At 34.9% G+C, this 15,198-nt stretch overlaps 1 protein-coding gene across 1 annotated transcript in view; it reads right to left on the bottom strand.

The window, feature by feature from the left end:
• The window catches only part of UBE2E2 (ubiquitin conjugating enzyme E2 E2), a 352,686-nt gene that overhangs the window by 266,246 nt on the left and 71,242 nt on the right, over positions 1-15,198 (bottom strand). The window lies entirely within an intron of this gene.

Below are 15,198 nucleotides of genomic sequence, written 5' to 3'. Positions count from 1 at the left end.
TGAGAATGTTTGGGATTCTCTTTCTCCCTCTGCCTACCTCGCTGGTGCATGCATGAGCATGGTCTCTCTCTCAAACATAAACAAACATTTAAAGAAGCTCAATCAGGGGCACCTGGGTGGCTCAGTAGGTTGGGCATCTGACTTTGGCTCAGGGTGTGAGTTCACAGTCTGTGGGTTCAAGCCCCGCTTCAGGCTCTGTGCTGACAGCTCAGAGCCTGGAGCCTGCTTCAGATTCTGTATCTCCCTCTCTCTGCCTATCCCCCACTCATGCTCTGTTACTCTTTGTCTCAATAACAAACATTTAAAAAGAATTTTTAAAAAAACCTCAATCATGATATCAACAAATACTACTTGTACCAAATGAGGAAGCACAAAAGTGCTATAAAGAACAGAGGAAAAAGGATTTTTGTCTCCTTTAAAAAAAACAGACTTCACAGAGAAGGTAACATTTGAGCTAACACTAAGAGAAAGACAGGAGTTTGCTAAAAGGGGGAAGAAAGGAATGCTGTCATTCAGAGTTTAACTTACATTCCTTCCATTTGTGCTAGCCTTGGAGTCAGGCCAAATGACACAGATTATTCCTCTTAAATTTTCTAGAATAAAGATCATCAAGAGTTCTGCATTCCCTAGAAGAAACAAGATAATAAATATGACCATGACTGACTAGTGACATGTAAAAAAAATGGGTAGCTATCGTGGTAAATTATTAAGGTCAGAAAATTTAGGCCAATTAAACTCCAAACCTCAGATTCTCCATCTCTAATATAGAAATAATAAGAGCTGTCTAACCTACCTTCATAAGGGGGCTATGAGGATCAAATATAATATATAGAAAGCTTCTCTTATTATATAGCAATACAGAAGGAAATCATACTTTCTTAAGACCTAATTAATCTTGCTGTTAATTTCTGATTCCTGGTTTCAATAAACTTAAGTAAGGTATATAGATTTTATATATTTACATTAATACTGACTATATTTTAGCTTTATTGCAACATAAATATTGAGAAAGGAGAAAAATGCTTCCTGCCAAAAAAACTTTTAGGTCTCTGTGGCTTAGTTCAGCCTAAAATCAAGTTATTTGATATAAATGTCAAATGAATGCTAAACAAAATGATTATTACAATATTAGATTATAGGGGAAAATATATACTATTTCTAAAGCTCTCCGAAAAAAGACTACAAATCACTACATAGATTTTCGGGAGTATTATAATTTAAAAAAATGTTTAATGTTTATTTTTGAGACAGAGACAAAGGGCAGAGAGGGGCAGAGAGAGAGGGAGATATAGAATGGGAAGCAGGTTCCAGGCTCTGAGCTGTCAGCACAGAGCCTGACATGGGACTCGAACTCATGAACTGCAAGATCATGATTTGAGCCGAAGTTGGACACTTAACTCAATGAGCCACCCAGGCAGCCCAAAGTGTTATAATTTTGTTCTTGCCTTTACAGTTATATCTGTGTAATCTCAAATTCTGAGGCTTAGAAAGTTACATAATTTTAAGGACGTCAATTACTTCACCAAAATTGGTAGGGTGAGACAGTAAAATCTAAGGTTCAAAATATCAGCCGGGCGCCTGGGTGGCTCAGTCGGTTAAGTATCTGGCTTTGGCTCAGGTCATGATCTCACAGCTTGTGGGTTCGAGCCCCATATCGGGCTCTGTGCTGACAGCTCAGAGCCTGGAGCCTGCTTTGGATTCTGTGTCTCCCTCTCTCTCTGCCCCTCCCCAGCTCATGCTCTGTCTCTCTCTGTCTCAAAAATAAATAATTAAAAAGCTTTTTTTAAAAAAATCATTAAAATTCTAATAAAACTCATTAGTGAATGTATACAGAGAGATAGATACAATCCTACAAAATAAGATACAAAGCCTAAAATGCTTTACAGAAAACACTAAAAAGAATACCTTGTTATTAGTCTCTAAGTGATTTCCCAATCTAAAAAGCCACACTTTAGTCCAGGAGAAATAACATAGGTTATATACCAGCTTCAAGTTTTACCAATCTCTAACTGTAGAGCTTAGCTTAAGTTAAAACTAAATCACTATAAGAATGCTAACCTTACATAAATACATTCAGAGTTTTAAAAAGTTTTCAAGGTATCTTGCTGGCCCTTTCAACTAACCGAGTAAGATTAAAAAACAAATTACAACCCAGATGGTGACATTTACATCAAATAAATACCCATGAAAGAGATGTGCTATAAGTTCATTATGAAAAATTTCAGCTTCCAACAAAATGAAGACGTAGCTTACATAATTAGCTCATCAAATATTCCAAGAATAATTTTAGTTACTGAAATTTTATTAAAATTCTTCTCTAATCATTTATCTTAAAATGTTTTCTTCAGTGTTTTGTGTGTAGATGCAAAAGAGGGCTATTAAATCAAATTAAGAATAATTTTAATTATTTTAACAAAAGGTTTCAAAACTTTTCAATACTTGAATATGTTGAAAAATAACATCAGCACTAATGGAAATTATTTTTCTATGGCCTATATTCCCTGAAGAGTTATATGTCATTCCAATCCTGTGTCTGTCTCACTACTCCACCCTCAAAATAAAAACTATTCAAGGGGTTAGACTTTCTAGAATGGCCATATGAAGAGCTCGGAGAACTCCCTCATCCCACCCCAACATTTATTTAACGTGCAAAAATTAGCAGAGACACTCACAGTCTCTGGAGATTGATCAAAGGGCCTGCAACAATTTGCAAAGCATTACAGAATAAAACCTACAGTTGATAATAATAGTGGGATGCCATGACATTCCATCCACAGCTTGCACACACCCCCCCCTGCAACTGCGTTACTGACGAGCTATTCTAGTAGGTTCATCAATGGAGTAGCAGTCCACACCTCCCACAGATACCTGGAGAGGAAGAGCTACTCCTAGAGGATTTGGCAGCTGGTAAACATGAGCAAGTATCATTTCCCATAACACTAGGCTGCAGAAGACCTACACCAAGAAAGTGGGAGCCGCCAGGCAGCACCCATTTTGCGACTACCAACTCCTATTACTAGTTCTGGACCATGCATGGATAATTGATGTTAAATGGCTGGATCACACTCCAGCCTCTTCACAAACACACACATACACACCTCTGCTCCACAGGAAAGATACAGATGGACAGCTGACAAAGAGGAAGTTCATCACCCTACAGCTCCTGATCCACAGTACAGAAGTTAAGCCTAGAAGACAGTCTAAACAAGCCTCAAAGATGGGAAGCACTCTACCTGGCCCAAGGAGCCTGATTTTGTTTGAATCTGAATGTGGAGAAACTTATGTCCCAGAAAATTATTGAAAACAAAAGAGCACTCACCTTGTGTTAAGCTTTTGTCCTAACCAACGGCCATCTGTGAATGTGACCCCATTTGGAAACAGGGTCTTTGCAGAGATAATCAAGTTAATGATAAGGTCATCAGAGTGGAACCTAATCCAATATGACTGGCGTCCTTTTAAGAAAAGAGAATTTGGACACAACACAGAGGAGAACAGTAGGTGAAGGTACAGACACATGAGAGAAGATGGCCATGTGAAGACACACACAGAGCTTGGAGGGATGCATTTATAACCCATGGAATGCCAATGTTTGCTGGCAAACACAGAAGCTGGCAGAGGCAAGGAGGATTTTTCCCCTGCAGCTTTCAGAGGGAGCACAGCCTGGCTGATACCTTGATTTTGGACTTGTGGACTTCAAAACTGTAAGACAATATATTTTGGCTGTCTTAAGCCATCGAGTTTGTGGTAATTTGTTTGGGTAGCCCTAGGAAACTAATCACAGCTAGGAACTGGTGAAGACCAACAGCGGGGCTGGCACTGATGGACACAGGATAGTCAGACGCTTAACAGGATATGGGAGGTTGAGGGGCAAAGAGAATCCAGCTAAAACCACAATAATCCCTGGTGCCATACACATATCCAAGGCTGTGCTTTCTGAGGAACAACTCAAGGAGGATATTTTGTGATAAGTCCCTGGGCTGAACACAGGGCTAACATGTAACCCCTATGAACACTGAGAACTTTATGTCAAGCAAAAGACTTCAGTCACACACAAACAAACATGTTTTATGATTCCATTTATATGAAATGTCCAGAACAGACAAATCTCTTGAGTTGAAAAGTAGATTAGCAGATGCCTAGGTCAGGAGGTATGGGGAAATGGGGAGTGACTACTCATGTGTACAGAATTTCTTTTTGGGATGATGGTTGCACAATTCTAAATATTCTAACTTAATTGTACACTTTAAAAATGAATGAACTGTATAGTAATGTGGGTTATATCTTAATAAAGCTGTTACCAAAAAAACCTAGTAAAGCCTACAACTTGTAAAGAATTACAACAAAATAATATCTAAAGAGATATGAAGAACAAGGCAGGGCTATGACTGAAAACAGGTCAGACTGGGCTTGAACCTAGTGAACGGGCACAGAGAAGAGGAGACTAATGAAGGGAAATACTGTGTTGGTATAACAACAATACTTAGACTGGACATGATACTCCAGGTTTCTGCCTTAGGTACCTTTGTATTGGGCACTGTGACAACCCAGGCAAAACTTGGGTTTTCCCCCCAAAAAGGGTGCTTTCATATATGGCTGCTGCTAAGGCTATATGACTGTCATATTTGCCTCTTGAAAGAGGACTGCTCTCTCAGCCCCCAACGAGCACAAACCACCAGGGCTGCCAGACCTTGGAGACTTTAGCAACCAGCTAAAGCAACCAGCTATCAGCCTTGATACTAAAAGAGAAGGACAATCTGTAAACAGGGGAAGAGTAGTTTTCTTTGCCATGGGGTTGTTATGAGAATTAAATGTGTTAATATACATAAAGAGTTCACAATAGTATCTGGCATGTGGTCAGCATCATGTAAGTGTTAGCTACACAACAAAAAGAATTACACTGTATTACCAAGGTCAACATACAAACATTTCTAGTAAGATTAAGATTATAGCAACTGAGGAGACTGTGCTCACCTATAACTCTTCTCACCAAGAATGCAGCTTTTGGCAGAAGAGCCAGGCTCATTTTAGACCAAAGAGATCATCAGGACTTAGACAAGTAAAGAGCAAAAAAACAAAACACCCAACCCCTTCCTCTTTACTCTGGAAGACTAAAATGTTTTTAAAACTAGGCTTTGATCGTTTGGTTAACATGGTCAATTTAAATTAATTACAATATAAATTTGGTTTACAGTTTTGACAAGCAACCTCATGAGAGATTCCTAACCAGAACAGCCTGGCAAGGCTGCACTCAAATTCCTGACCCACAGAAATGATATGGTAAGTGTTTATGTCACTACATCCTGGAGCAGTTCATTATGCAGCAATAAATAACTGATACATTTCTTCATCATTACAGCTCTAGAACCTAGCACAGTACTGATTATGCAATTACCAATGAATGAATGAATGAGGTATTTGAAATAACACCTAGCGCCCAAGCTATTATAACTGTTCATTTTCCCAAGCTATTCTTGTGATCTATCCAAATCATAGTAAATTTTGAGAGACTAATAGATATCATTTGTGTCCAACAAGATTAACTGTCTTGAAATAATTAAAAACTCTTTTTTAAAAAATTCAAGGCATAGTTAAAATTTTTATGATTATCAATGATAGCAAAACCATTTTTATTACATTAACAGTGTAAAAACAATATCTTCTTTATAAAAAGTCATCGTCTAATTTTACTGTTAATTCAGCTGAACAAAATATAGCACAATTGAATCTTCACACTGAAGGCTGATCACAGTAATAAGATTTAACCACAGGAAAATGATGGGGAAATTAACATCTGTCATCTTAAAGAAAGAAAAATTGGAAAGCAGTCTTACAAAGGAAAGAAACTAATATCTAAATTCCTGACACTGCTCTAGGTACTGCACATATTTCATCTCATTTAACCTTAAAACAATTCTAAAACAAAGGCATTACTTCCATTTTCGCCTTCTTCAGTAAACACAGGTAACAGGTACAGCTAGTATCTAATGCGAAGTACATCTGGTTTCAAATCTGCAAATATTCCATTATTCATCTCAAGGCCACTTGTTAAAGAATTTTTGGGAGTTTGTAAAATCTCAAGGGTCAAATTCTCGAAACTCATTTCCCTAGAAGGGGCCTCTTGATTAGCAGGTCAGAAGAAAAGGACATATATGCAAAATGAAGAATATTCAAAACGAAACTAATTCTGTGTTCCTATAAATCTTCTCCATTTGTGAATTACTACTTAAGTTGTAGAGCATTAAAAAGTCTACTTCCTTTTAATTTATGTAATGAGAACTACTTAATTCATCAACTAAATGTGTTTTTTAATAATTCATAACTTAATTTTAAAATTCTATAACCTTTTAACAAAAATAACACATGATAATTCATAAGCAACATTACTGAAATCATATGATTTTTTATATTATCTGTACAATATAAACATAAGATTCCTAAAACAGTTTTTTAAACTATTGTGTTTAGTGACTTTAGTACTTACTTGCTGAACTCAACTTCTGGTCTGAAATAACAAGAGTATAAATTCTTTCATTTAAATAAGCAAATATTCATAAATGGAAATAGAACAAATACAATGACAACTGTTTCTTTTCAAAGTCATACTAAAATAACAATATAAAACTTGTAAAAAAAAAAAAAAAGAATACATCAGTCTGAAGATAAGTGGAGAAGAAGTAAAGTAATAAATTCTGAGAGCTGGAAAGCACATAACCAAGTAATAATGATTTAGGAGATTCAAGAAACCTAGCCCATAAATAAATATTTAAGAGTTTCCAAGAATTACTGAAAATAAAAGAGTCAAAAAAGAGCAAATTAAAGAAAGACTATGCAGATAAAATTAACTATTATTAATATACTCAAAGACATATTTGCACCCATAAAACTATAACTATACTACTTTTTTTAAAAATTCACAAAATGAAAAGGGCATAGGAAGTTATATCTTATTTACAGAGCAAATTTTAATCAAATATGGGTACCACTTCTACCCAAAATATCTCCAAATTAGGGTTCTCCCTTTAATTTCCTTGAATTATAAAGAATATAGTTTTCTAGATGTCAGTTTCTCTGCTTTTCTTGCGTTATAAAGCCTTTAATGTCTTTATTAAACAGAAGGATTCTTAACATACTGAGGAAATGTGTCAATCTTCCTTAGTTAAGTCAATTGGTTAAGATTTGCTTGATTTAATAACAATTTAATTTTTAAAATATCTAAAAATGATCATGCACATCTTTCTGGATTGGTAGAAAAATACTTAAGACTCTTTCACATTACACACTAAGCAGCTGAGCTAGGTTCTAAAGTCAGTGTCCATGGTTCAATGGTGATTCTTGCACTGTAGGTGTCCACTGGTTCGTTTGCTTGTCATTCCAGATGGAATGATGGCACTATAACAAAGCTAACTGGGAGTAGCGAAGTGCAAAAAATGTGACTGTGTCTGGCCATAAATCATAAATCAGTGCTACTAAGCAACAGCTACATTTGCAGTATAAACGAAATGACAATTCATTCACCTCTTTGATTTGTTTTGATTGAAATCTTACTGGCATCTATAATCTGAACCAGAACATTTTCATCTTTTTTAATAGATACAGCTGTTTAGCATTCATATACCATTCATTTCTGAAAATACAATGAACACATATCCTCAGAGGACAGGGGGATGGATACTGAACTAACACTGCACTTTAGATACAGTCCACAACTGTTAGTATATATAACTGTATATAACTGCTAGTTATATACAGTCCATACTGTTCTGTTAGTGGGCTTTAAAAGATTCTATTTTTCTCAATAGAGGTCTGCTTCAGTTCTTAGATATACTTCCCAGAATTATAGCAATGTCAGCTGTTAAGAAAATTCAGGCATAGATAGGTCAAATAACTTGCTCAGGATAATAGAATAATTAAGATTTTTTTGTTATATTTGGGCACACAAGTGGTTAACTCTCAATCACTATTATAAAATGAAATGATATTTCCCAAAACTTAGTTTAACTACTTCAATGAATAGGTAGATTTCTACTACATGTTTTTCTAAACATTTTGTTTTCAGGCTCTTGCTTTTCTATCTACCATTGATTTCTGAAGAAGGTTCATCCAAAAGTAATTGTTAATATGGTCATATTATCACTAAAAATGAAAGCCCCATTAAAAAAACCTAGTGTTAGAAAAACAAAGAATGGGGGTGTCTGGGTGGCTCAGTCAGTTAAGTGGCCAACTTAGGCTCAGGTCATGATCTCACAGTCAGTGCGTTCAAGCCCCGCGTCGGGCTCTGTGCTGACAGCTCAGAACCTGGAGCCTGCTTCGGATTCTGTGTCTCCCTCTCTCTCTCTCTGCCCCTCTCCCGCTCGTGCTCTGTCTTTCTCTCTGTCTCTCTCTGTCTCTCTCTCTCTCTCAAAAATAAATGTTAAACTTTTTTCAAAAAAGAAACAATGACAGATAAACTATTCTTATTCAGACTTGGGCACAGAGCAGATACTTTCTGAAAATCGTAACTGAATGAACCTGTCATGTATATATATATACACACACACACATATACACACATATACATATATAACTAAAAGTATTTGTTACCAATGATAAAATTTGATCTTCTAAGTAAAGATCAAAATTTTGGAAAACTTGAATCTGCCACCAATACTTAAAAGATTTTTCTCCAGAATATAAATTAATTTTCAACAAAGGAGCCAAAAATATACAATGAGGAAAGGACAGTCTCTTAAATTAATGATGTTGGGAAACCTGAACAGTGACATCCAGAAGAATGAAACTAGAACTATCTTACACCATACACAAAAATCAACTCAAAATTGATTAATGACTTGAATGTATGACCTGAAACCTTAAAATTTCTAGAAGAAAACACAGGCGGTAAACTTCTTGACACTAGTCTTATTGATGTATTTTTGAATCTGTCTACAAAGGCAAAGGAAACAAAAGCAAAATTAAATAAGACTACATCAAACTACAAAGTTTGTGCACAGTGAAAGAAGCCATCAATAAAATGAAAACAGAACTTGTGAATCAGAGAAGGTATCAGCAAATGATATATCTGTTAAGGGATTCATATTCAAAATATATAAAGAATTCATATTTTAAACACCAAAAAAGCAAACAACCCAATTAAAAATGAGGATATGAATAAATATTTTTGCAAAAAGACATGTAGATGGCTAGCAGACACATAAAAAGTTGCTCAACTTCACTAACCATAAGGGAAATGCAAACTGAAACCACAATGAGATATCACTTCACATCTGTTAGAATGGCTAGTGTCCAAAAGACAAAAAAAAAATAAATAAATAAAATAACAAGTGTTGGCAAGGATGTACAGAAAGGAGAACCCTTTTACACTGTTGGTGAGAATGTCAATTGATGTAATACTGTGGGAAACAGTATGGGGATTCCACAAAGTATTAAAAATAGAGCTACCATGTGATCCAGAAATTCTATTTCTGGTTATTTATGTGAAGAATAAGAAAACACTAATTTGAAAAGAATTACGCTCACTGCAGCACTATTTACAATAGCCCAGATATGGAAACAACCTAAATGTCCATTGATGGAAATGGATAAAGAAGATATGGTGTATATATACAACAGAGTATTACTCAGCCATTAAAAAGAATAAAATCTTGCCAATTATGACAAAATGAATGGACCTAGAGAGTACTATGCTAAGTGAAATAAGTCAGAGAAGACAAACACCATATGATTGCACATGTATGTGGAATCTAAAAAAAATAAAACAAACAACAAAACAGACTCAAATACAGAGAAGTGGTGGTTGCCAGATTGGTGGAGGAAAGAATGACTGAAATAGGTAGAGGATTAAGAGGTAAAAGTTCCAGTCATAAAATAAATAAGTACCAAATGAAAAGAACCACATAGGGAATATAGTCATTAATATTGTAATGTTGTATATGACAGATGACTATACTTAACATGGGGAGCACTTAATAATGTACAGAATTGTGGAATCACCATGCTGTGCACCTGAAACTAATATAATATTGTATGTCAACTATACTTCAATTGAAAAAAGAAAGATGTGGTGTGTATGTATACACACACACACACAGGATTACTATTCAGGCATAAAAAAAAAGAAAAAGTTTGCCATTTGCAACAAGATGGATGGGCCTTGAGGATACTATGCTAAATGAAGTCAGTCAGGTGGGGAAAGATAAATACCATATGATTTTACTTATATATGAAATCTAAAAAACAACAAAACAAAATAAAAACTATAGATATGAAGAACAGACTGGTGGTTATCAGAGGAGGAGAGGGTTGGGTGGTGGGCAAAGTAGCTGAAGGGGCTCAAATGTATAGTGATGGATGAAACTAGACTCATGGTGATGATCACTTTATAATGTATACAAATATTAAATTATAATGTACATCTGAAACTTATGTAACGTTATATACCAATTTGATTTCAATAAAATATATTTTTTAAAGATTCTTTCAAAGAACAAGGAAAAAAGTCAAACATGCACACACACACAATCATCATGTGAATGAATGCATGCATGCAAAGCATAAGAAATGTGTTTTAACATAACAAAGTATGAAAAGTTCATTAATAAACTTACTTCACTGATAAAATTATACTTGTCAACTTTTGGTGTATTATCAAAAATATCCACAATTGGATGAGCACTGGGTATTTTATGGAAACCAACTTGACAATAAACTAAAAAAAATCCACCATTATCTGAAAAAGCTATTAAAACATACTCTTCTTTTTCCAATTATATATATATGTGTCATATACTTCCAATAACATATAATCAGAGATTAACAGGAGGAGAATTCAGCCGTGGTCTAATAAGTCAGACATTAAAGAGATTTGCAAAAATGTAAAACCATGTTACTCCAAGAATTTTTCAGAATACAAACTAATATGTATTTTCACAACACATTCATGTTAACATAAAGTGGGTTTACCATTGCTGTTTTATTTAAGTAATCTCTACACCCAACAAGGGGCTCAAACTCACAATGCTGAGACCAAGAGTTGCAGGTTCCACCAACTAAGCCACCAAGTGTTCCTACTGTTGTTATTTTAAACAAGTTAATGTGTAAATGTATTTTAAGTTTGTTTTCATTTTTAGCATAGAAAATATTGATAGATATAATCTAATATTTCCAAGACACATGAAGAGCTTGTGTCTTTTAGAGATTATACTTAAAAGTTTCCTTAACACCTAAAAGTAGTATTTCTCAATGGAAAAGACACATTATTATATGACTTCTAAAGTTGAATTAAACATGAAATTTATACCTGATAATATAAATTACACTTTCCTTCTTGATCTAATGATGGTTCTAAATTAAAGTTAGGGTATTTTTTTAAATAACGTTTTTACTCTTTTAATCGTCTTAATTCTAAAACCAACACAAAAGGAGAAAAATAAACTAGGACACTTATTAGTAATATTCTAGAGCAAAGTGGGTTGGCAAACGACCGCCCACAAGCCAAACCAGACCTGCAGTTTGTTTTTGGTAAAGTCTTATTGGAATGCAGCCATGCTCATGAGTTTCAGTTTTGTGGGGCTGTTTTCATACTACCTTCCCAAACTACACAAGAACTCTAGTTTGGATCCTGCTATTAACTAATATGATCAAGGGCAAGTCATAAATTCACTCATTTATAAAATGCACAGATCCATTATCTGATTTCCAAGATCCTATCTCTAAAACAATCTTAAGATTTAAGTGATTTAGAAACATATGCTCAGTGTTTCTCTTTCAATTTTTCAAAGATCCTATAATACTGCCCTTACTCTATTCCCCACTATCCAACAGTTATTTTTTTAACTAGGAAGATGCTTTATTGCCATTTATATCTCCTATTTTTTTGTTCTTCCTGTTTCTCTGACACTAAAATATCTGTCATTTACTCATCTAGCAAGGACCACACACAACCAAAAGAGCTCAATTTCACACCTTTCAGGAACCTTCTCTGGTGATTCTAGCTCATACTAATCAAAACCAGAGTTTTTGAAGAGAGACGCAGACGGTCAGAGTTTTATTTACAGTAGACTGGAAATGTTTGAAAGGGATTTAGAGAGACCAGAGTCCTGGAGATATGCTAGAGAACAAATGTGGCTCCCAGACCTCAGGAAGTCCTGCACCAGAGGCCATGAGGACTGATGGACAAGAGTCAGCAACTTTTTACTAGTCAGAATTATTATGACAATGATTAAAGACTAAGAAAGGAACTAGATAGGGAATAATGATGAATTCAATATGACATATTCTAATTTTAAGCTAGTGAAGAAAAGAACACTGAAGTAGCAAGGTGTTCCATAAGTGGTTCAAAATATAATATGAGAACTAGTGTGAGAAGTCTGACGATAAACAGAGATCTAGAATAACAGGATCATAAATTTTAGAAGTGGAAAGGCCCTTGAGCTTCATCAACACTGACTATCACTTTGAGGTAGGTAAGTACTTACTTTTAGTTCAAAGATCAGCTAACTGATAGCCAAAGAACTGTGACTCCTGAATCAGTAGCTGAACCTTTTTTTGGAAAGGAACCAGATTTAGTTTTCTACTTTCTATTTAGAAATGCTTGAAGTTATAAGACTGTATGAACTCTCCAAGATTCAGAGCAGAGGCCACAAATTAGAAGTCCATAGTCATGTTTGTTTGAACTGTAATGTTTCTAAAAAGAAAAGAAGGATAAATGGATTAGCTTCCAACAATTGTGGCAGGAAGAGTAGTTTGTGGGACATTTACTCCCGTCATTTCCACAACCGTTCCTCCAAAGCACCCCAAACAATATACACTCAAATCATAAAATCTGCACTTGCTGTGAAAATATATAGCTTTAAGGCAATTCCTAGGACCTCTCCTTATGGTAGTATGGGTATGCACATTCTAATGTAGACTGTACACCCACAGGCTATGCAATGTATAAACTATATAGACCCCCATCCAACCAGAGTGGTATACAAACCTTCTCATTTGGGCCTTCCCAACTTCAAATGACTACTGCTAACCCTCATAGTCTATAATACTTCTCAAAAAAGTCTACAGACTTCCCATACACCTCTTAATTAGAAGATCTAATCGCAGTAACTTTTTCCCCCCCACATGGAAGTGTTTCCTTTGGACCGGGATCTGATTAGTTATTACTTTGTCCCTACTTGTGCCAATCATTCCTTCATATCACTTACAAGCCTCCTGAGGGAAATCTGCAACCCTAAAACAGATAGAAGGAGAAGTCTAAGGCCTCAGGTTTAGAAAATACTTAGAGCCATGAAAAGAAACCAGCAAAGGGACCAAGAGAAAGTACATTACTACTAAAGAAATCACAAGACAATTTCAGTCAGCAAAAGCAGACACCAGAATTTAGCAAGAAGGACATTACTGACAGCCTCTGAGAGGAGATTCAGTAATGTGTAGAATCCATTCCACAATGGATGAATTCAATAAGGGCCAGAGAAAGGGAAACGGTAGTAACAACAACAAAAGAAATGGATACTATATTTAAAAAGTTTATAAGATAATTATTAACTGAAAATGTTTATATACACTGGAATGGAAAACAATAATATGAGGAAGAAATTGGGAAAAGTTCTGAGGAAGAGAGGAACAATGAAGTTTCAACAGACTAAATGGCTTCCCAGAGAGTAATTTTTTAGAATTAAGAAATTAATTACCTGCCTTATTATATTTTTGGTTATAACAAATTTGAATAGATTATCTTTAGAGGAAAATAATGATGAAATAAAAAGATACAACAAATTGTCTAAATTCTGAACTTGATATCAAGATGATGATGAAACATAGAGATCAAGTAAAGTCATTTCTCAATTTTCATTTCTGGTTGAGTAATCTAAGTTAGTAATCAAAGGCAGGAGATAACATCACACCAACTGGAAATCAAGATTTCTCTTCAATGAACTTACATAATCTATTCTTATAAAACTAGTTGACCATGTATATAAATTATATCAGGAAAAAGTCTATACTACATATGAGGGTTTCACATCCTAGTTTAACCACACACTGATTTATCATTATGGCTCAGTAAGTACTGCTTTATACCTATCTGTGTGATGTGGATAATTTAAGTTCCACCAAGGAACTTTAAGTTTTTTCTTTTAAAAACATCTAGTTGAAAATGCTTTGCTCAAAAATCAGACCACTGCACGTTTATTCTTGTGTAACTATTAGTTTCTTAGCATTTTTATTCAGTACCCTAATTATTCAAAGTATACAAAATATGTTTCTACTTTACAGATTATGCTTATGATCATCTTACTGCCTAAGAACTATTTCTTAATCCAGAAGAAATATTATTGCATGGCTTCTCAAGTTGAATAAAAAATGAAAATTTATACCAGAAAGTAAGAAAAAGTACATTTCTTACTTCTTAATAAAAGAGAAAAGACTGTTCTAAAGCCAAAATAAAGGGAGAGAAGATGCTATGACAGTTGTTAGTCTTACTCCAGAAATAAGATCTATATTATGATTTTTTAAATGTTTTGAATGTTTACTTATTTATTTTGAGAGAGAGAGCATGCACACAAGCAGGGGACGGGCAAAGAGAGAATTCAAAGTAGGCTCCGTGCCGTAAGAAAGAGCTCAACGCACGGGTCTTGAACTAAAGAACTGTGAGATCATGACCTGAGCCAAAATCAAGACTCAGAAACTTAATCGACTAAGCCCTTGTATTAGGGGACCCAGATGTCCCTGTACTATGGTTTTAATATAGGTCACTCAATCTTTTTCTAATAAGCCACAGGAAAAGTATTCACAGATGATTGATTTCTTATACTTCAGTGAACTTGACATTAAGGTCTCTGAAACATATCTCAAACAAATGTTTGCTTTTATTTTCTTTAAAGTCTGTGTTACCTCATAAAACTATACGGTCTGACCACACATTCAAGGCACTATGTTAAAGCACTAGAAAAAATACATAGGATTTCTACCCTTTTGTATGTATGAATACATATAATCAGTCTTTAGTGGCTAAGTAAGATCCAAGATGAAGTTCACAGTGAGAAGATCTTCATGGTACTGTATTAAATGTAACATAGGATAATCTCTTAAACATAAGAATCAGCTAGAAGACTCATCAAACATAGCAGGACTTCAGGTGCCTGGTGGCTCAGTTGGTCAAGCATCTGACTTCAGAGAAGGTCATGATCTCACAGTTCAAGTTCAAGT

Source organism: Suricata suricatta, chromosome 5 (genome assembly GCF_006229205.1).
Source record: "Suricata suricatta isolate VVHF042 chromosome 5, meerkat_22Aug2017_6uvM2_HiC, whole genome shotgun sequence".
Taxonomy (NCBI): Eukaryota; Metazoa; Chordata; class Mammalia; order Carnivora; family Herpestidae; genus Suricata; species Suricata suricatta.
Note: the sequence above shows the minus strand (reverse complement) of the source record. Positions and strands in the feature narration are given on the sequence as shown.